Source organism: Gymnoscopelus microlampas, assembly GCF_963454915.1.
Source record: "Gymnoscopelus microlampas genome assembly, chromosome: 16".
Taxonomy (NCBI): Eukaryota; Metazoa; Chordata; class Actinopteri; order Myctophiformes; family Myctophidae; genus Gymnoscopelus; species Gymnoscopelus microlampas.
In genome coordinates, this window is record NC_139953.1 from 13,795,300 (window position 1) to 13,809,984 (window position 14,685).

Sequence of the window (14,685 nt, forward strand, 5' to 3'; positions counted from 1 at the left end):
TTTTCAAAATATTTGTGTACATTTTTTACATTTGTGCTTTCTAATTTTGGTACTTTAAGTACATTTTGATACCAATACTTTTGTACTTTCAAGTACATTTAGAATTGCAGACTTTTACTTGTATCAGAGTATTTCTACATAGCAGTATTCATACTTTTACTTTTACTGTCTTTAGTTCTGTGAGTGTGAACACTATGCATTTGCACGCACTGGCAAGTGAGAGGCGCTGTAGGGCTTGTATGGAAGGAGAAAAAAAGCAAAGTGAAAGGGGAGGAGCGCTATCGGGAGTAAAGTAGCCAGGGTTGCCATGTCCGTTTATTATAAGAGACTTTGGGCTTGTTTTTCTGTAAAGTTGCTTGTAAATATTGATTGATTGAATACTTAACAGTTTGCAAAGACAAGCACAGGACAATATGAATGATATTCATTGGTAGTTGCGGGTTGCAGTTTTTTGGGGCTTGTTTCTAATATAAAGTGTAGTTGCTTATTTGGGCTTGTTTCCTAATGTTGTTTAAAACCAGTGGTTTTTGAACATTTTCATGTCAAGGACCCCCATCTATAAATATTCTATGCCAGGGAGTCAGGGACCCCCATACAAGATTTGTGTTGTTAAAATGTTTGTTTAAAAAGTATTCATTTTTTCTTCAAGATTTTGTTCGAAAATAGCAGATCTACAACGCATCGCATTGTTGTGAGCTTGTAGATCTATTTTCAAATAGCTGATGTATATAGTAGGTTTAAAGGGCTCGTGTAGCCTTGTCGCTTCTTTTGGGGCTCGTTTTCCCAGAACTGCTTTGCTTATTTTCCCTCACAAAACCTGGCAACGCTGGAAGTATAGCCACACGGTGTGCTGCCAGTCCGTCCCGACCTAAAGCAGCATTCGCTCGCATCTCTGGAGGAGACGCAGATAAAGAACGCTCTCTAGTCTTTGCACCCTTCTTCCCTTCTCCAACCTCCAGGTCCCGGACTGGACGCTCCTGCACCTCCTCCGACAGCAGGTGACGCACTGAGCCGAGCCAAAGACACTGACACTTCTTCCACAGAACACAACAAGCTGACACCCTGCTGCTGCTGCTGCTGCTGCCGTCAGAGAAAATGTTCTGCGTTTTGCTGTAAAATAAAACGCAACGGTCTGGTTCGTTGGTACCAAAGATAGCAGCGCTCGTGCATTAGTGCGCCGTACAGAAACAAGGAACGGACACGCGCCTATAGCCGCCGGGGGGACAGAACAAGAAGCAAGCGACTCACTCGGGGAGGTAAGAGAGAGGACCGTTTAGTTAGTGAAAGGTAGACCTTCCAGTAAAGAGGACCGTTAGTTGTGTGAAGGTAGACCTCGGTGACTTTTTTTCCTAGGGTCTTTTTTTTCTCCTAGGTTTATTCTGTTCTGACGTGCGTTGTGTCGTAAGGAGTTTATATAGCACACGCACCTGTCCTACCCGTGAACAGCGTGAATGAATGAATGAGAGGATGTTGTTCATCACTAGCGCCACCACGCAGCCGCCCCTCCTCAGTTGAGGACCACAGTTTTTACCCAATTGTGTGAGTGTGTGTGTGTGTGTGTGTGTGTGTGTGTGTGTGTGTGTGTGTGTGTGTGTGTGTGTGTGTGTGTGTGTGTGTGTGTGTGTGTGTGTGTGTGTGTGTGTGTGTGTGTACGGCACTGTTTCCCAAACAGTGGGTCGGGGACCCGAATGTGGTTTGCGGACCGATTTTTGTGGGTCGCGAGTATCCCCCCCCCTTTAAAAAAAGACACAAAATCATTTTAACCCTTAAAATAAATTCCATTAATGTAATTTTTAAGTGGAAGTGAAAATAGCCGATTTACAAGCTCACCGCGCACCTTTGTAAGCTTGTAGATCTGCTATTTTCACTTGTTTGGGTCCTGGGGAGACAAATTTCTCTTTTGGGTAACGGGCTAAAAAGTTTGGGAACCACTGGTTCCTACTTCCAGCATGCCTCCCCAGTCCCCACTGAGTGCTTGGTGCCTTGGTTGGTGTGTTATTAGAAACTAAACATGTGTAGGTTTACGGGAATAATCAGCCTATTGGCTGTCTGAAATAGAGTTGGTAATTCAATTAATGTCTCATCTGCATGGATGATGTGCTAGGCTATACTAATACAATATTATGGTGTAGCCTACATCCTTGACTGTTGGCTGGTTGTAGATGGCAACTGTCACTGTCTCAAATAAGTCTGTTATGGATTTTAATGACCTGTTGTTATAGGACGTGCTCAGCTCCACCATAATCAAACTGTATGGTCCAAACAATAACATTACTCAAGTCCCATGTGCTGTCACAGTGTGGTATGTGCCCCTCATATTCTGAGATTTACAGCTGTGTGGTCCACAATACTTTCCCTTAGAAGGAGCTGTGAAACCAAGCCTACTCTTTAACCCTGTCTGAATTCACATTATCAAGATGCTGGAAGTCACTGAATTTCCTGGGGAAAATACATGGAAAAGTGAATAGTGATCACAGCAACAACAGCAAAATATCATGATAAATTTGATATTTGCATATGTTTTAGCACAACGTCAGTGTTGATGACCCTAAGCAGAAAGTGTTCCTATTTTGTCATTTCCATTTAGAAAGGGTTTTTATGGTTTTGCCTAGTCACACGTCTGGGTCAGGAGCAGTTAAACTCTTCCATTGATGGCGCTGGTAAACCTATCGGGGCTATCGTGAGTCAAGGCCAGGATTAAGGGCTTTATTCCCTGTTGTCCCCGAGCAGGCAGAGAAATCTGCACTCGATGAGGTGAGACAATGCATTTGCTTTAGAGCTGGGACCATCATCGCCATTTATCAGGGTCTCACATCACCTCATCCTTAGGAGGCAGAATTGACTCTGCATATTTTAGAATAACGTGTCAACGTAGGAGAGTGTTTTTTCCTTTTTTTGCAGCATCAGCAATAACATGAAGAGCTATGATTTGTGTGTGTGTGTGTGTGTGTGCGCGTGTGCGCGCGGGCTGGTGTACACACTTGGAGATTTAGGGTAATAATTAATTTGTCTGCGTGGTTACCACCTTTTTAAGAGATATATTCAATCAAGGATAGCATGCCAGCTGTTTTCATAGTGGAAAAGCTTTAGCTTTAGTAGGTCATTTAGTAATACCCCCGTATTCACATGTCATATGTACAGTATACCTACTGTACAGTAGCAAGGGCAAGTTATAATGCGGTTGTTGTTAATATAGTCCGCACACAATGATCGCTCTGGTGTGTTTTCCTTGTTACTTGTTAACGCTACTGCATTTTCCAAGAAACTAGAATAGAATAATTACCCAATGTTTGATCCACACTCTTAACTTGGATTTCTGTATTCATTTATACAGCTGCAATTCAGGGAAAGAAGGGAGACGAGTCAAGTCAGTTAGTTTATTATAGCCCAATATCACAAAGCATGTCCAGCATGATGTATCATTACTAAGATACACAAACATGCACTAAAGCTAAATAATCCACATATTTAAACACGTCTATAAAATGTAAAAACATATATAAAAAACGTGAGGTAACATAATACATGCGTAACCATGCGCACATGAAAGTGAATATAAGATGGATAACCATCATTTAGTACTTGAGGCAGATTAAATTAGGTTGACTGCTGATGCAAACAGTGTTTTCGGTTTACTTTTGAATCAGAGCCGAGCTAGCCTCTCAAATGTGGATAGGAAGACGATCCCAGAGAAGAGGGGCCTGGTAAGAGAAAGCCCTGCCACCTACCGATGATTTATTTATTTTAGGGATAGTCAGGAGAGACGAGCATTTCGTGATGGTGAGCAGATGGCCCTAGCAGGTAGCTTATACCAGTGGTTCTCAAACGTTTTCATATCAAAGACCCCCAAATTGTCCACAGACCCCCAACTGATTTATTTTTGTGCCAGGAACCCCCATACAAGATTTGTGTTAAAATGTTTTTTTTTTCAAGATTATTTGAAAATAGCAGATCTACGAGCTCACAACATGTCGCATCGCAAAATGTTGTGAACTTGTAGGTCGGCTATTTTCAAGTAGCTGATGTAGGGTTAAAGTGGTTCAACTGATTTTAATGCTATATTGACTAATTTAGCTGGGGACCCCCTGGAAGCCCCTCAAGGACCCCTGGAGGTCCCCAGACCCCACTTTGAGAACCAGTGGCTTATACAGTATGAGGAGTGACTAAGGGTGATAAGCAGGATGGTGCAAGAGGAGAGACTGGAGGAACTATACACTGTACTTCTGTGAAGCCGTGATCCACCTTCTTTGTCAATGCTGATGAAAAATATGCGCTACTTGGGTGTAGAGCAGTCTAGATGCCAGGCTTCCTCCATACATGGTCCTAGAAACTGAGGCAACGTACCTTGAGCGGCGTGAGATAAACATGACGGTGAATAGGCTTTATATGGGCCAGCGTAGCTTTATGTGTGTCAGATACAACCACACATCTTGTGAATTTTGTATTGTGGAATATCTATTGCTCGTCGATGTTTGCATGGTCTCGGCATATTTCCATTTTTATTGTAACTGTTATATGCACCGAGTGGCCTGAGCGAATGTATTATTGTACCTGGAAATTAAGTAGATTGTGATTCTTATGGTAAGCAAAGCCATTAAAACAGCATGCAGATATGGGCCAAATTGCACCAACCAATTGCATCACTAAAACCAAACCGATAAAAAGGAAATAAATATCCGTGTTCATATCACGCTGCTTTGAAGGACACAGAAAACTCCATTTTCCCTTCATTGCAAGGATGAAGAGGGGTGGTGGCTTTTTTCTTTTTTTAGAGGAAATCCAAAGGCATTCTTCAGCAGAGTAAGATGTTTCTGAGGAAAATCAAATTTACAGAAAAAAAGGGGAACAAAATCCCCAAAGAAAACAATACATTTTTAAGATATTCTTTACTCTGGACAATACAGTGAGACTGTGTCTTGACTCTTACTCTTACCTGTACCTCTTTTCTATTTCACTCTTACTGCTGTTGCTGCTGTGACACCTGAATTACCCCTCAGGGATCAATAATGGTTTATCTTTAAGTAAACTGGTTGCTCTGTACACTCAACAAACGTAGATAGAAAATGTGTAGGGTGCACTTGGAAAATGGAGAAACATACATAACAGGATGAACAGCAAAGCAATCCAGGCACTCCAAAGCACTCCGAAATCTAAGGAAAAGTAAACGAGGAAGGAAATAACTAAAAAGCCTTTATTGTAGCAGCTAAATCCTTAAAAGGGCCAACATGTTTTAATTGATCAAAACAGACAAACACGAGTGTGGCCTCACCTATGTAGTAGCAGCAATCAATGGGAGGCAAATAAGGCAATCACCTGACCCAGATAATAACATGACAGGTGAAAATAATGAAAGCACTGGGTACCATGCCATTTGTCCGACAGCCCATTGTTCCGAAGTACCATTGGTATGACGGCACGCAATACAAGTAAGCCTAAACCTAACCTCACACTAACCTTTGTCTGATTATTGAGACGCGGAATAATGGGCCGTAGGATGGGCCCCAGAAATGATGAAATGAAACTACACAGAAAAAAATCTCTCATACTATATAAACACATAATACATTGGAGATTTTGGTACCATATAGGCTGTGAGACGAAAAAAAAGGAGGGGAAAAAACTATATCTTTTATCAACTTCACAAAAAAACATCTCTACAATAATGGAAGTGAAAGGAACAACAGCAACAGGTGAAAGTGACAAAACAGCAGCAAAACAGAGTAATGATCAACTTGCTTCAGCTTGTTTTTTAGACGGGTAATGGGGACAAATCAAGATAATTGTTAAATATTCAAAATCATTCTCAAGGTGTTATGTAATTATTAAAATGTGCATTATTAATCATGATTAATCTGTCATGATGTCATGATAATCATGATTAATCTGTATTAATCAGGCATTTTACATTTCCGTTTCAGTTTTTATTTTGGCTCATTCTGGCCTCAGTCATTTTTAATGAGAGAGAGAGAGCGAGAGAGAGAGAGAGACGGGGAACTTCATTCACATTATAGAACTTGTCAGCAGAATTGCATTGCTAGGGAACAGCTTGGGTGCAAGTTTATGTCCTGTCAGCTACTGATATTCACAAACACTCCAACAGGAAATCAACCCATTTAGTGGGTTGTATCCAGTATGAAAAGGTTTATAACCATGTCATATTTTGCTACAGTATATGGTTAGTGGAATGTTTCTGGAAACATCTCAAGAAAATATCAGTGATTTGTGTGTGCCATGAGTAGCCTAAAATATTACAGCACACGAAGAACTGTGGAATAACTTAAGTTATTATTAACCCTAAGTTTAATCACAGAACCAAAGGAAAGTTCAGAACATGGTCTGTCTTTCTCCTTGTAGCTACATTATTTAGCCGTGGATAATGCTATTTAAAATGCACCTATGATCAATTGACAGTAAATCAACTTAGATCAACAGCAACCTTATTTTATGTTGCATCAATACAGCACTGTTAAAATAATTGTTGCCCTTTTATTTTGTTGTTATTGTTATTGAGAGAATCAAACAATACATTCTAGTTCAATCAAGTTCTTTCTATTGTCAGTAGTGGTATGGGAATGATTTATGTGCCCCCATGTTTTTATTAGTACAGTATGCTATCAAAACATAGCTTCTAACCTTGCTAGTTATAGAAAGTGGTATCAGAAACAATTCCTCCAGGAAGATTATGTTTAAGAGGAAAGCATGGCACACTATACTATAAATTGTAATAGCCATATACATAAAGTTGGGGGCACGTTTTTTCAAGTCATGCATGTCTGTTGGCATGCTTATAGATCTATTTCCCTTTTAGCTATTTCAGAAAGATCATCTAGATTATCTGTGCCTATCGTAAACAATGACCCAGTGTTGGTTTATAGTTGTCATCTAGAGTGGGATCAAGCTAGGTTTAACTCAGTCATGTGAAGAACTATCTGTCATTAATCATAGAGTGTGTCAGTGGGTACGCTTGACCACATTGATCTTCTATCAAACAGCAAGACCAAAGCAAAATTTGACTGTGTGCTTTTATAGATGATTGTTTTGGAGAGTACTTACTACTGTTTATATGAGGAGAATACCACTGTATTCCAACTGTATCTCCACCAACAGTTGGTGGAGAGATCCCCAAACATGATCACATTTTCCTGAAATAAATCCGGACTTGAGTTGCATGCATCCTGGTAGTGGGTTGAAATTCTCTGAAAGAAAGGAAGAAAAGACCGGGGAGAAGAAGTTGTTACCATTACGGTCTTGTTTTGTTAGCTCTCCTCCAGCATGGCTCCATTTCCTGCAGAGACCAATTAGAGAGAGAACCACAACCACCTCCTGGCCTGCAGTGGCTGCAAAAGCAGAGTCTGTCAAGAAATTGCCTAAGCCCAAATGTAACCTTTGCTATCAATAGTATTTTGGAATTGTATTTCCTGAGCCAAGTAGTCTGGCAATGTGCAGTGTTATTGTGAAGGTGTCTGGAAGTAAGGCTTGCTCTGTGAACAATGAGATGCATCCTCCCCATTTGATCTCCCGTTTATAAATGGCATCAGGTGCCTGCCAGTGTGAAACATGTGAAAGGAACAATCAGAAACCTTTATCAGAAGGAGGTCGACCCCATTTTGTAAAGACAATACAATTGGTTCCATTCACGGTTCAAAGATGCAGTTAAAAATATATATATTTAGCTAATATAGAGTCAACCCCCCCCCCTCCCCATTTTCACTGCGTCCTCTGCCCTTCCCTTATTGAGTTGCAGCTGTGGTGGTGATATCTTTGGATTAATATGCGGCTGCTGAATATTTAGCATCAGAGGCTATTACAAAGGGTAATATACTTGCTAATATAGATGGGGCAAAAGGCCATGAGCGAAAGCCAGGCTCCCAAGCTCTTTAGAGATCAGTGAACTATGAAAAGTAGTCCTTTCAGCCGTGGTCTTGATCGCAGACGCTGAAGGGGCTGTGACGCTGGTCGCGTATCATATCACTGAAAGCCTGCAGTTCCACCGTTCAGAGACCAGAGATGGTCTCAGAACACAAAGACCAGAGAGCCCTTATCACCAGTTTTCAAACGTTGGTTGGTGCAGTTTCAAATAGGCCTTTGAATTTATTGCATTAAAATTAATTATCAATGAATTAATTAAAATGGCACATTATTCGATTGAGTGCTAAAATAAGAATATAAATATATATATTTTTAAATGTGTCTGTTAGGGATGTGTCAATTCATTTAATTTCACATTATGGTTGTGTAAACTGTGTAATTAAACTGTAATTACTAAATTATGTTTTAAATTCCTATTTAGCTTATGTATTGGTTCAACAATTAATGTATTTGACTCATTTTCATAAATCTATGTTCTCCAATTATTCTAGGATCAGTTTTTTAGTTTACTAAATACTATAATAATTACTGAATATTAATACACAGATAAATCCATGTATACATGTATGCATGGATTTACTGCACATCATTTATGCTAGTCTAATATTCATCTGAATCTGAAAATCAATCAATTTTATTGACCAAGTAGGTTTGTACATGAAAAGAATTTGACTTGTGTGGTTCCTCTCTACATACAATTCCAGCAAAGCAAGACATAAAGAAATGTAGCTAAATGAAGTATAGAAAAATGGAGTAGTCTGTATAGGAGGGCTGGTTCCTATGCATTTTATTAACCATGAATTCCACTTAAATTAAAAATACATGACATGAGTGAGTTTTCACAGTCTTTTATTTAGACTCTTTTATTTAGAGGAAAGCCTGTCTTATTCACTGGATCAGAGAAAACATAAACAACCACATTCCTGCTTGAGATCCATCTGTTGGGCTCCATCTGTATTGTCCAACCCTGTTAACGGTGCACCAAAACGCTCTGGTTGTTTTGCACGTTTCCCATTGTGGTAATAATATTTTCCTTTAAGTCCATAGCTTGCTGCTACGTTTCCTCTTCCAAGAAGCGGAGCCAATGCTACCCTGGCCCACAATATGCTGCTACTCATTAGGCCTTGAGGTAACGAGCTTGCACCAAGAGCCAGGGCCAAGGGCCACACTTACCAGCACCAAGTACCCAATTCCAAATGATCCAACCCACTGCCATTTCATCTGCAGTTTGGTTTCATGCAAAAAAACAACAATGACGACCTCTATCTTATTGCCTATTTGATAGGGGAAAATATAAGCCATTGCAATATTTCTAATAACTATGCAAAAGGCTCAGATCCACTGGACGTGTTAGGGGACAAGGGCTTTGGTTTGGGACGAGGGCCGTAGGAGGCGTCATCTCCAGGCCTCTCTGCAGGCTATGACCCTGCTGCGTGGTGAGTGGCTCTACAGGGGGTAGGTTAAGCCTGTTAGGCCCACATGATGACATTGCAGATTTGTGTTTGTGTGGGACGCGGGTTGGCTGGGGTTATCATGGAAAATCTCTCGTACCTTTTGGCTCCTCCCGACTCCTTGCTGCCGCTGGCATTTGTGCCATATTTTTGTTTATGCAGACTCCCATTAAGCCTGGCTACTGCTGTAATTCTGCCCTGAAACTATTTGACAGCCCTAGCTCCCCTGGCATCTCCTTTATAGACCACAGTCACTTTAATAAGGTGTGTTTTATTAGCTTATCTCCAGTTTGGAATAAACATCATACATAATGAAATATAAAATCTATTCTAGGTACGTGGAGACTCTCGCTGGCCCTTAGGAGCGTGGGGTTGCGTTATGTAATTTATTTGAAATTGAATAAATGAATTTGTCTGGAAGAGAGGAGAAGAGGGGCTTAAAGATGGGGCCTCTGCAAAGTTACAAGGTTGGAGTGTCATGGTCTCATGCCAGCTACTAGCTAGGCAGACCAGACCATAGATCACTGAAAGAACCAAACAAAATTCAGTGGTCACATGAGTCTTGAACTCATTTACCCTTGTTACTTATAAAAAATAATTTATTTATATACATATATATATATATATATATATATATATGGTGTACACTACACATTCATGCTAGTTCATGAAATAGCAACTGTGTGTGTTGCGATGCTTGCAAAGTAGATGTTCGCTGTGTGCAGCTGAGTGCTGATCACTGGCTTTTGTTTTGACGTCATTCGGGAAAAGACAAAGTATAATATGTGTCTAACTATAATATGTGCATGTCTATCATACAGTATTTGATCAGTCAAGTCCCCTGGGCAATATTCCGAAAACCTGACAACAGTCAGCAAACAATAGCCAGAATGGATGAGTTTTAAAACATCGAAGAATAACGTTTGCCTGCGTCTAATGATGGAAGATCATCACTCTTCTACTGTAACATAGTTTTCTTTACTGAGACTGCTCGCTCTGCAACTGTGACACTATAAATCATGACTCTCTATCGATAAATGAATATGTAAATAGACCACAGTTAATGGAAGTATACATAACACTGACTTGCCGCCATGTCTGATTTGCATACTCCCAACAGTGGAAGTTGAAAGGTGGCTCTTGAGTTAAGAGGATACATAAATCATGTATTCGCATCTGGTGTGATGTGAATCTGTAATTGTGTCCTATTCACAACCTGTTTGCATTAGCCGCGTTAAGACATGTATTTTTCCAGGGCCTGGAATGTCATAGAAAGTATTAGGTAACACACCATAATGCATGTACTAGAATTCTGATTAATTTCATCACGGCCGTAGACTACCAATGCTCTGTATGTAACTAGGCTACTCTAGATCAGAGTCATTAGTCTATTTCTTAAATGAAGTATTGCATCTGAAAGTAAATGGCTGATAAAGGAAAAGAGGCTGTTTATTTACTGCTTGCTGAAGTGCACTTTTGCTGTCTGTGTTCCAGTCTCCACTAGCCGTGTTGTTTTGCTGATGCTATTGATACACAGAGAAGCAGTGTGTTCATGAAAAATTGAACGGTGCCACATTCATTTAAACATGTTGCGCCGGCAGGCTGCACAAATACGCATATGAAAATGGGACAAGTGTCTATTGATATTAGTTGCAGTGGGCCGGGAGAAAAATGAAGTAGCATTTACAGCGACATTGCTCATACTACAGTCTCTGTTCAAGTGGAACCGTGATTACTTAACTTTGCTTTACAATCCCCAATTCATTCGGCTGGACTTGAAAGCCGGGCAATTATTGCTTATATCCTCAGCCAAGGAAATGAACAGTTGAAAGTCCTAGAGAAACAAACTCCTGTGTGGAAAGACATAAAGAACAGTGTTTCTATTCGAGATCTGTGCTGCCTGTATGCTTTTATATGCTACTGTTAGGTTGTCGCAGGTATTCAAAGACAGAGAATTTGCTCTAATAAAACTGACCATTATGTTTGCAGGCTCCAGCTGAAGATGCCATTGTAAAGCTATATTTCTGGTCATTTCTGGTTGCCTGCAGATGTTTGGTGTGTGATTTTATAGCTTTTCTCGAGGAGACATTTCTATTTCTCAATATTAGATAGACCTTATCTGATCCCCTCTCAGAGCATTCATTTGTTGGCCTTTTGGAAAGTGTCTAGCCTTTTGGGTGTTAGTCGAAAAATCTTTGAATGGTGCTACAGCTGGTCAATAGATGTTTGACATGCTGCCTGGCAATAAGGCTGTGCACAATTTCCCGGTTCCCAGTTTTCAAGAGTTCTCAGTTGTCGCTTTTCCTAGACACTTTTCCTAGACACATACATCTTGCAAGTCATGTGTTTGAATTTTGAGACTGTATAGGCTCTGTAAAATGAACGAACGGTCCATTTGAAAATAGCCCCACTGGCTTTTTCCCTTTTCAGGATGGAGCCGGTGAGAGGCGAGCCAAGTTTGATTATTAATGGCGGGTCTCTATCTTGCAGGCCCTAATTGGTCTCTGCTGATTGCCAAGCATTTTTTATTGAGAAATGACATAAAAATTGATGTATTATGCCTCCAAGTCTGGTTCACAGTTAGATGGCTACTTCAATCAATTGATAATTACAGAGATGATTTATTGCTTGAGTTTTTTTTGACAACTTTACAATAATTGGCACTTTTTTCCCTCTTTGCGGGCTGACTGACAGACAGAGATGTGCCTTCTGGAGGAAAAGTTAGTGCTGCAGCGTGAAGTACCCATAAAATTAATAAACAAGAAACATGGCCACACATTACACCCAAGTTCCACTGTTTAATGATCTCTTGTAATATGATAGGCTTCACTCTGCTGTATCTGTTTTTTTTTAGATTACACAAAACATGTTAATTATTGAGGCAGTTCCTCATTATAAACGTCATCTACGGGTGACATTTGACACAAAGTGTGTGTTGTGCATTATGGATATGCAAATGAGTGCTTTAAGAGGGAGAAGACACACGGTGAAAATCTATAGGGAGAAAGCCAATGAGGTAGTTAATGATGTTGTTGATGTTGTTAATGCATTGTGTGGAAGTAATGGAAAAAAACAGCGCTAATTTCATGGCATAGTAAACATTTCTCCTATGGGGATTTCATGTCATTTCCTAGTAAAGACAACAGAAGTAGTGACTAAAGGAGATTAAAAAAAAATATATATATGTATACACACACACACACACACACACACACACACACACACACACACACACACACACACACACACACACACACACACACACACGTGTGAGTGGCTGTATTTAATTAGCCCCTTTAAAAGAGGTCTGGCAAGTGGCAACATGGCTGTTTCCATTCCTCGACAATTATCAATTATCATAATGGAAATCGGACCCTTTTTTTTTGGACTCAAACGTGTCTTAATTTTCCAAAATTTCATCTTAAAAATACCAACTCCTTTCCAGGACATTCGTGTTTTACAGACCATTAAGCTCAGTGTGAGGCGTGTCGAATGGAGCTGGAGTCAGCAGTAGCACAAGCACAATGTGAGGAATCGGCATTAACCCATTAAGACCTGGAACTGTGTCATTTTTAGATTTGAGCTAAGAAGCATTATTTTACACTTTGGGCTATTCAAAAATAGCAGATATACAAGCTCATAGCGCGGCACCGAGTGCCGCGCTACGAGCTTGTATATCTGCTATTTTTGAAAAATCGTGAAAATGTGTGCAAATCTTTGAATATATATATTTTTAAAGCGAACATTTTTAACTCAAATCGTTGCTTCTGGGGGGTCCCTGGAACAACATATTTTGATGGGGGTCCGCGGCCAAATACATATCATTTTGGGGGTCCTTGACATGAAAAAGTTTGAGCACAACAGTTTTCTGAAAAACGTATGTTTCTATATGAGTGATATAGAAACATACGTTTTTCAGAAAACTGTTGAGATTTAGGAGACATGTAGAATCGGCTTCAGGTTTCAATGGGTTAAATAGCATAACAGTTGAGTCTTAGGTTTGAAAAGGTTTCCCTGTCTTCTCTGCCTGAAGCGTAGCGCTCCCTTCCTCCCCGTCTGTTTACGTTATTGCTGTTTTATTTTTAAGGAGAGCGGGGTAGCATGCCATTCTCACGAATAGTAGGGCTTTTCTTTTGGCAGTTTTTTGACAGTATACTCTGACAGGGAAAAGGAAGGAAACTAGGAAATGTAACAGCACAGCATGCTGGGCCTTGAACCCATGTGATCTTCACCGTGTATTCCCAGGGGTTAAATTGGGCCAGAGCTGAACTCTCTGCCTCCTTGAATGCACCCAATCCTACTGGAGCTCAACTAGTGTCTCCTTCAGTACGGCATACATATGATTTTTTTATTCTGACAATAGAAAATGCTCTGACATATAAATATTTATTGGTAATGAATGAAAGCAGTTGGTAGTGAAAATGATAGTTATTTTCCTGTATGACTGTGTTACAAAAGTAGCAAAAATGGGCGATATGCAAGCTCAAAGCTTATGAGCTTGTAGATCGGCTATTGTTTCTCAATTGTGAAAGTGGTTCAGTCGGTCTATGGGGTTTATAGATATTTAACCAATGAAATATCACTTTCACTAAGTAAAAACTACATTGGAACACAAGGTTCTGTTTTCCAGTCTGTGACATTGCTCAAATGTCCGACTCTGATCGCCAAATGTTGGTGTGAAAGTAACAGCTGACATATCTAATAAGTGTACAGAAGTGTTCGATTGTACAGTTGAGGCAAAGCGACATCCACAAAAGAATTAGGCACTTGAACAGATAAACACTCAGCCTAATGTAGCCTATTAAGCCCTAACTTGATGTAAATAGAAAAATGGAATCATGTGGAGCCACATGGGAATGGCATGGCTCCATTGTGGATCTCTGACTTGGCTCCAATGTGGATCTCAGACTTGATATGTCCAGCCTTTGACACCAGTATCTATGACGTCAGTCGCCTATAACATATCCATGACGTATAACTTCAAATTTTAGCAAGGTTTCAGCTCGAACCGACTTCCATTATAAAATGAAAGTTAATAGTAATACTGTAGTGTTACTACTGTGGCATACTGCTGTGCCAGCATCCATACAAAGGCTTGCGCGCACGCACGCACGCGCGCACACACACACACACACACACACACACACACACACACACACACACACACACACACACACACACACACACACACACACACACACACACACACACACACACACACACACACACACACACACACACACACACACACACACACACACACACACACACACACACACACACACACACACCGTCTCATAGATGGTTAGCCTCTTGCAGAGCCACGTCGTAAAACTATGTACTGTATAGTAACTGAAATATAGGC

At 40.3% G+C, this 14,685-nt stretch overlaps 1 protein-coding gene across 1 annotated transcript in view; it reads left to right on the plus strand.

The window, feature by feature from the left end:
- Positions 1-918: 918 nt before the first annotated feature.
- The window catches only part of klhl29 (kelch like family member 29), a 327,639-nt gene continuing 313,872 nt past the window's right edge, over positions 919-14,685 (plus strand). The window contains exon 1 of the mRNA XM_084083023.1: positions 919-1,256. The gene's annotated coding sequence lies outside the window, so the exon portion shown is untranslated. The remainder of the gene's footprint in view (positions 1,257-14,685) is intronic.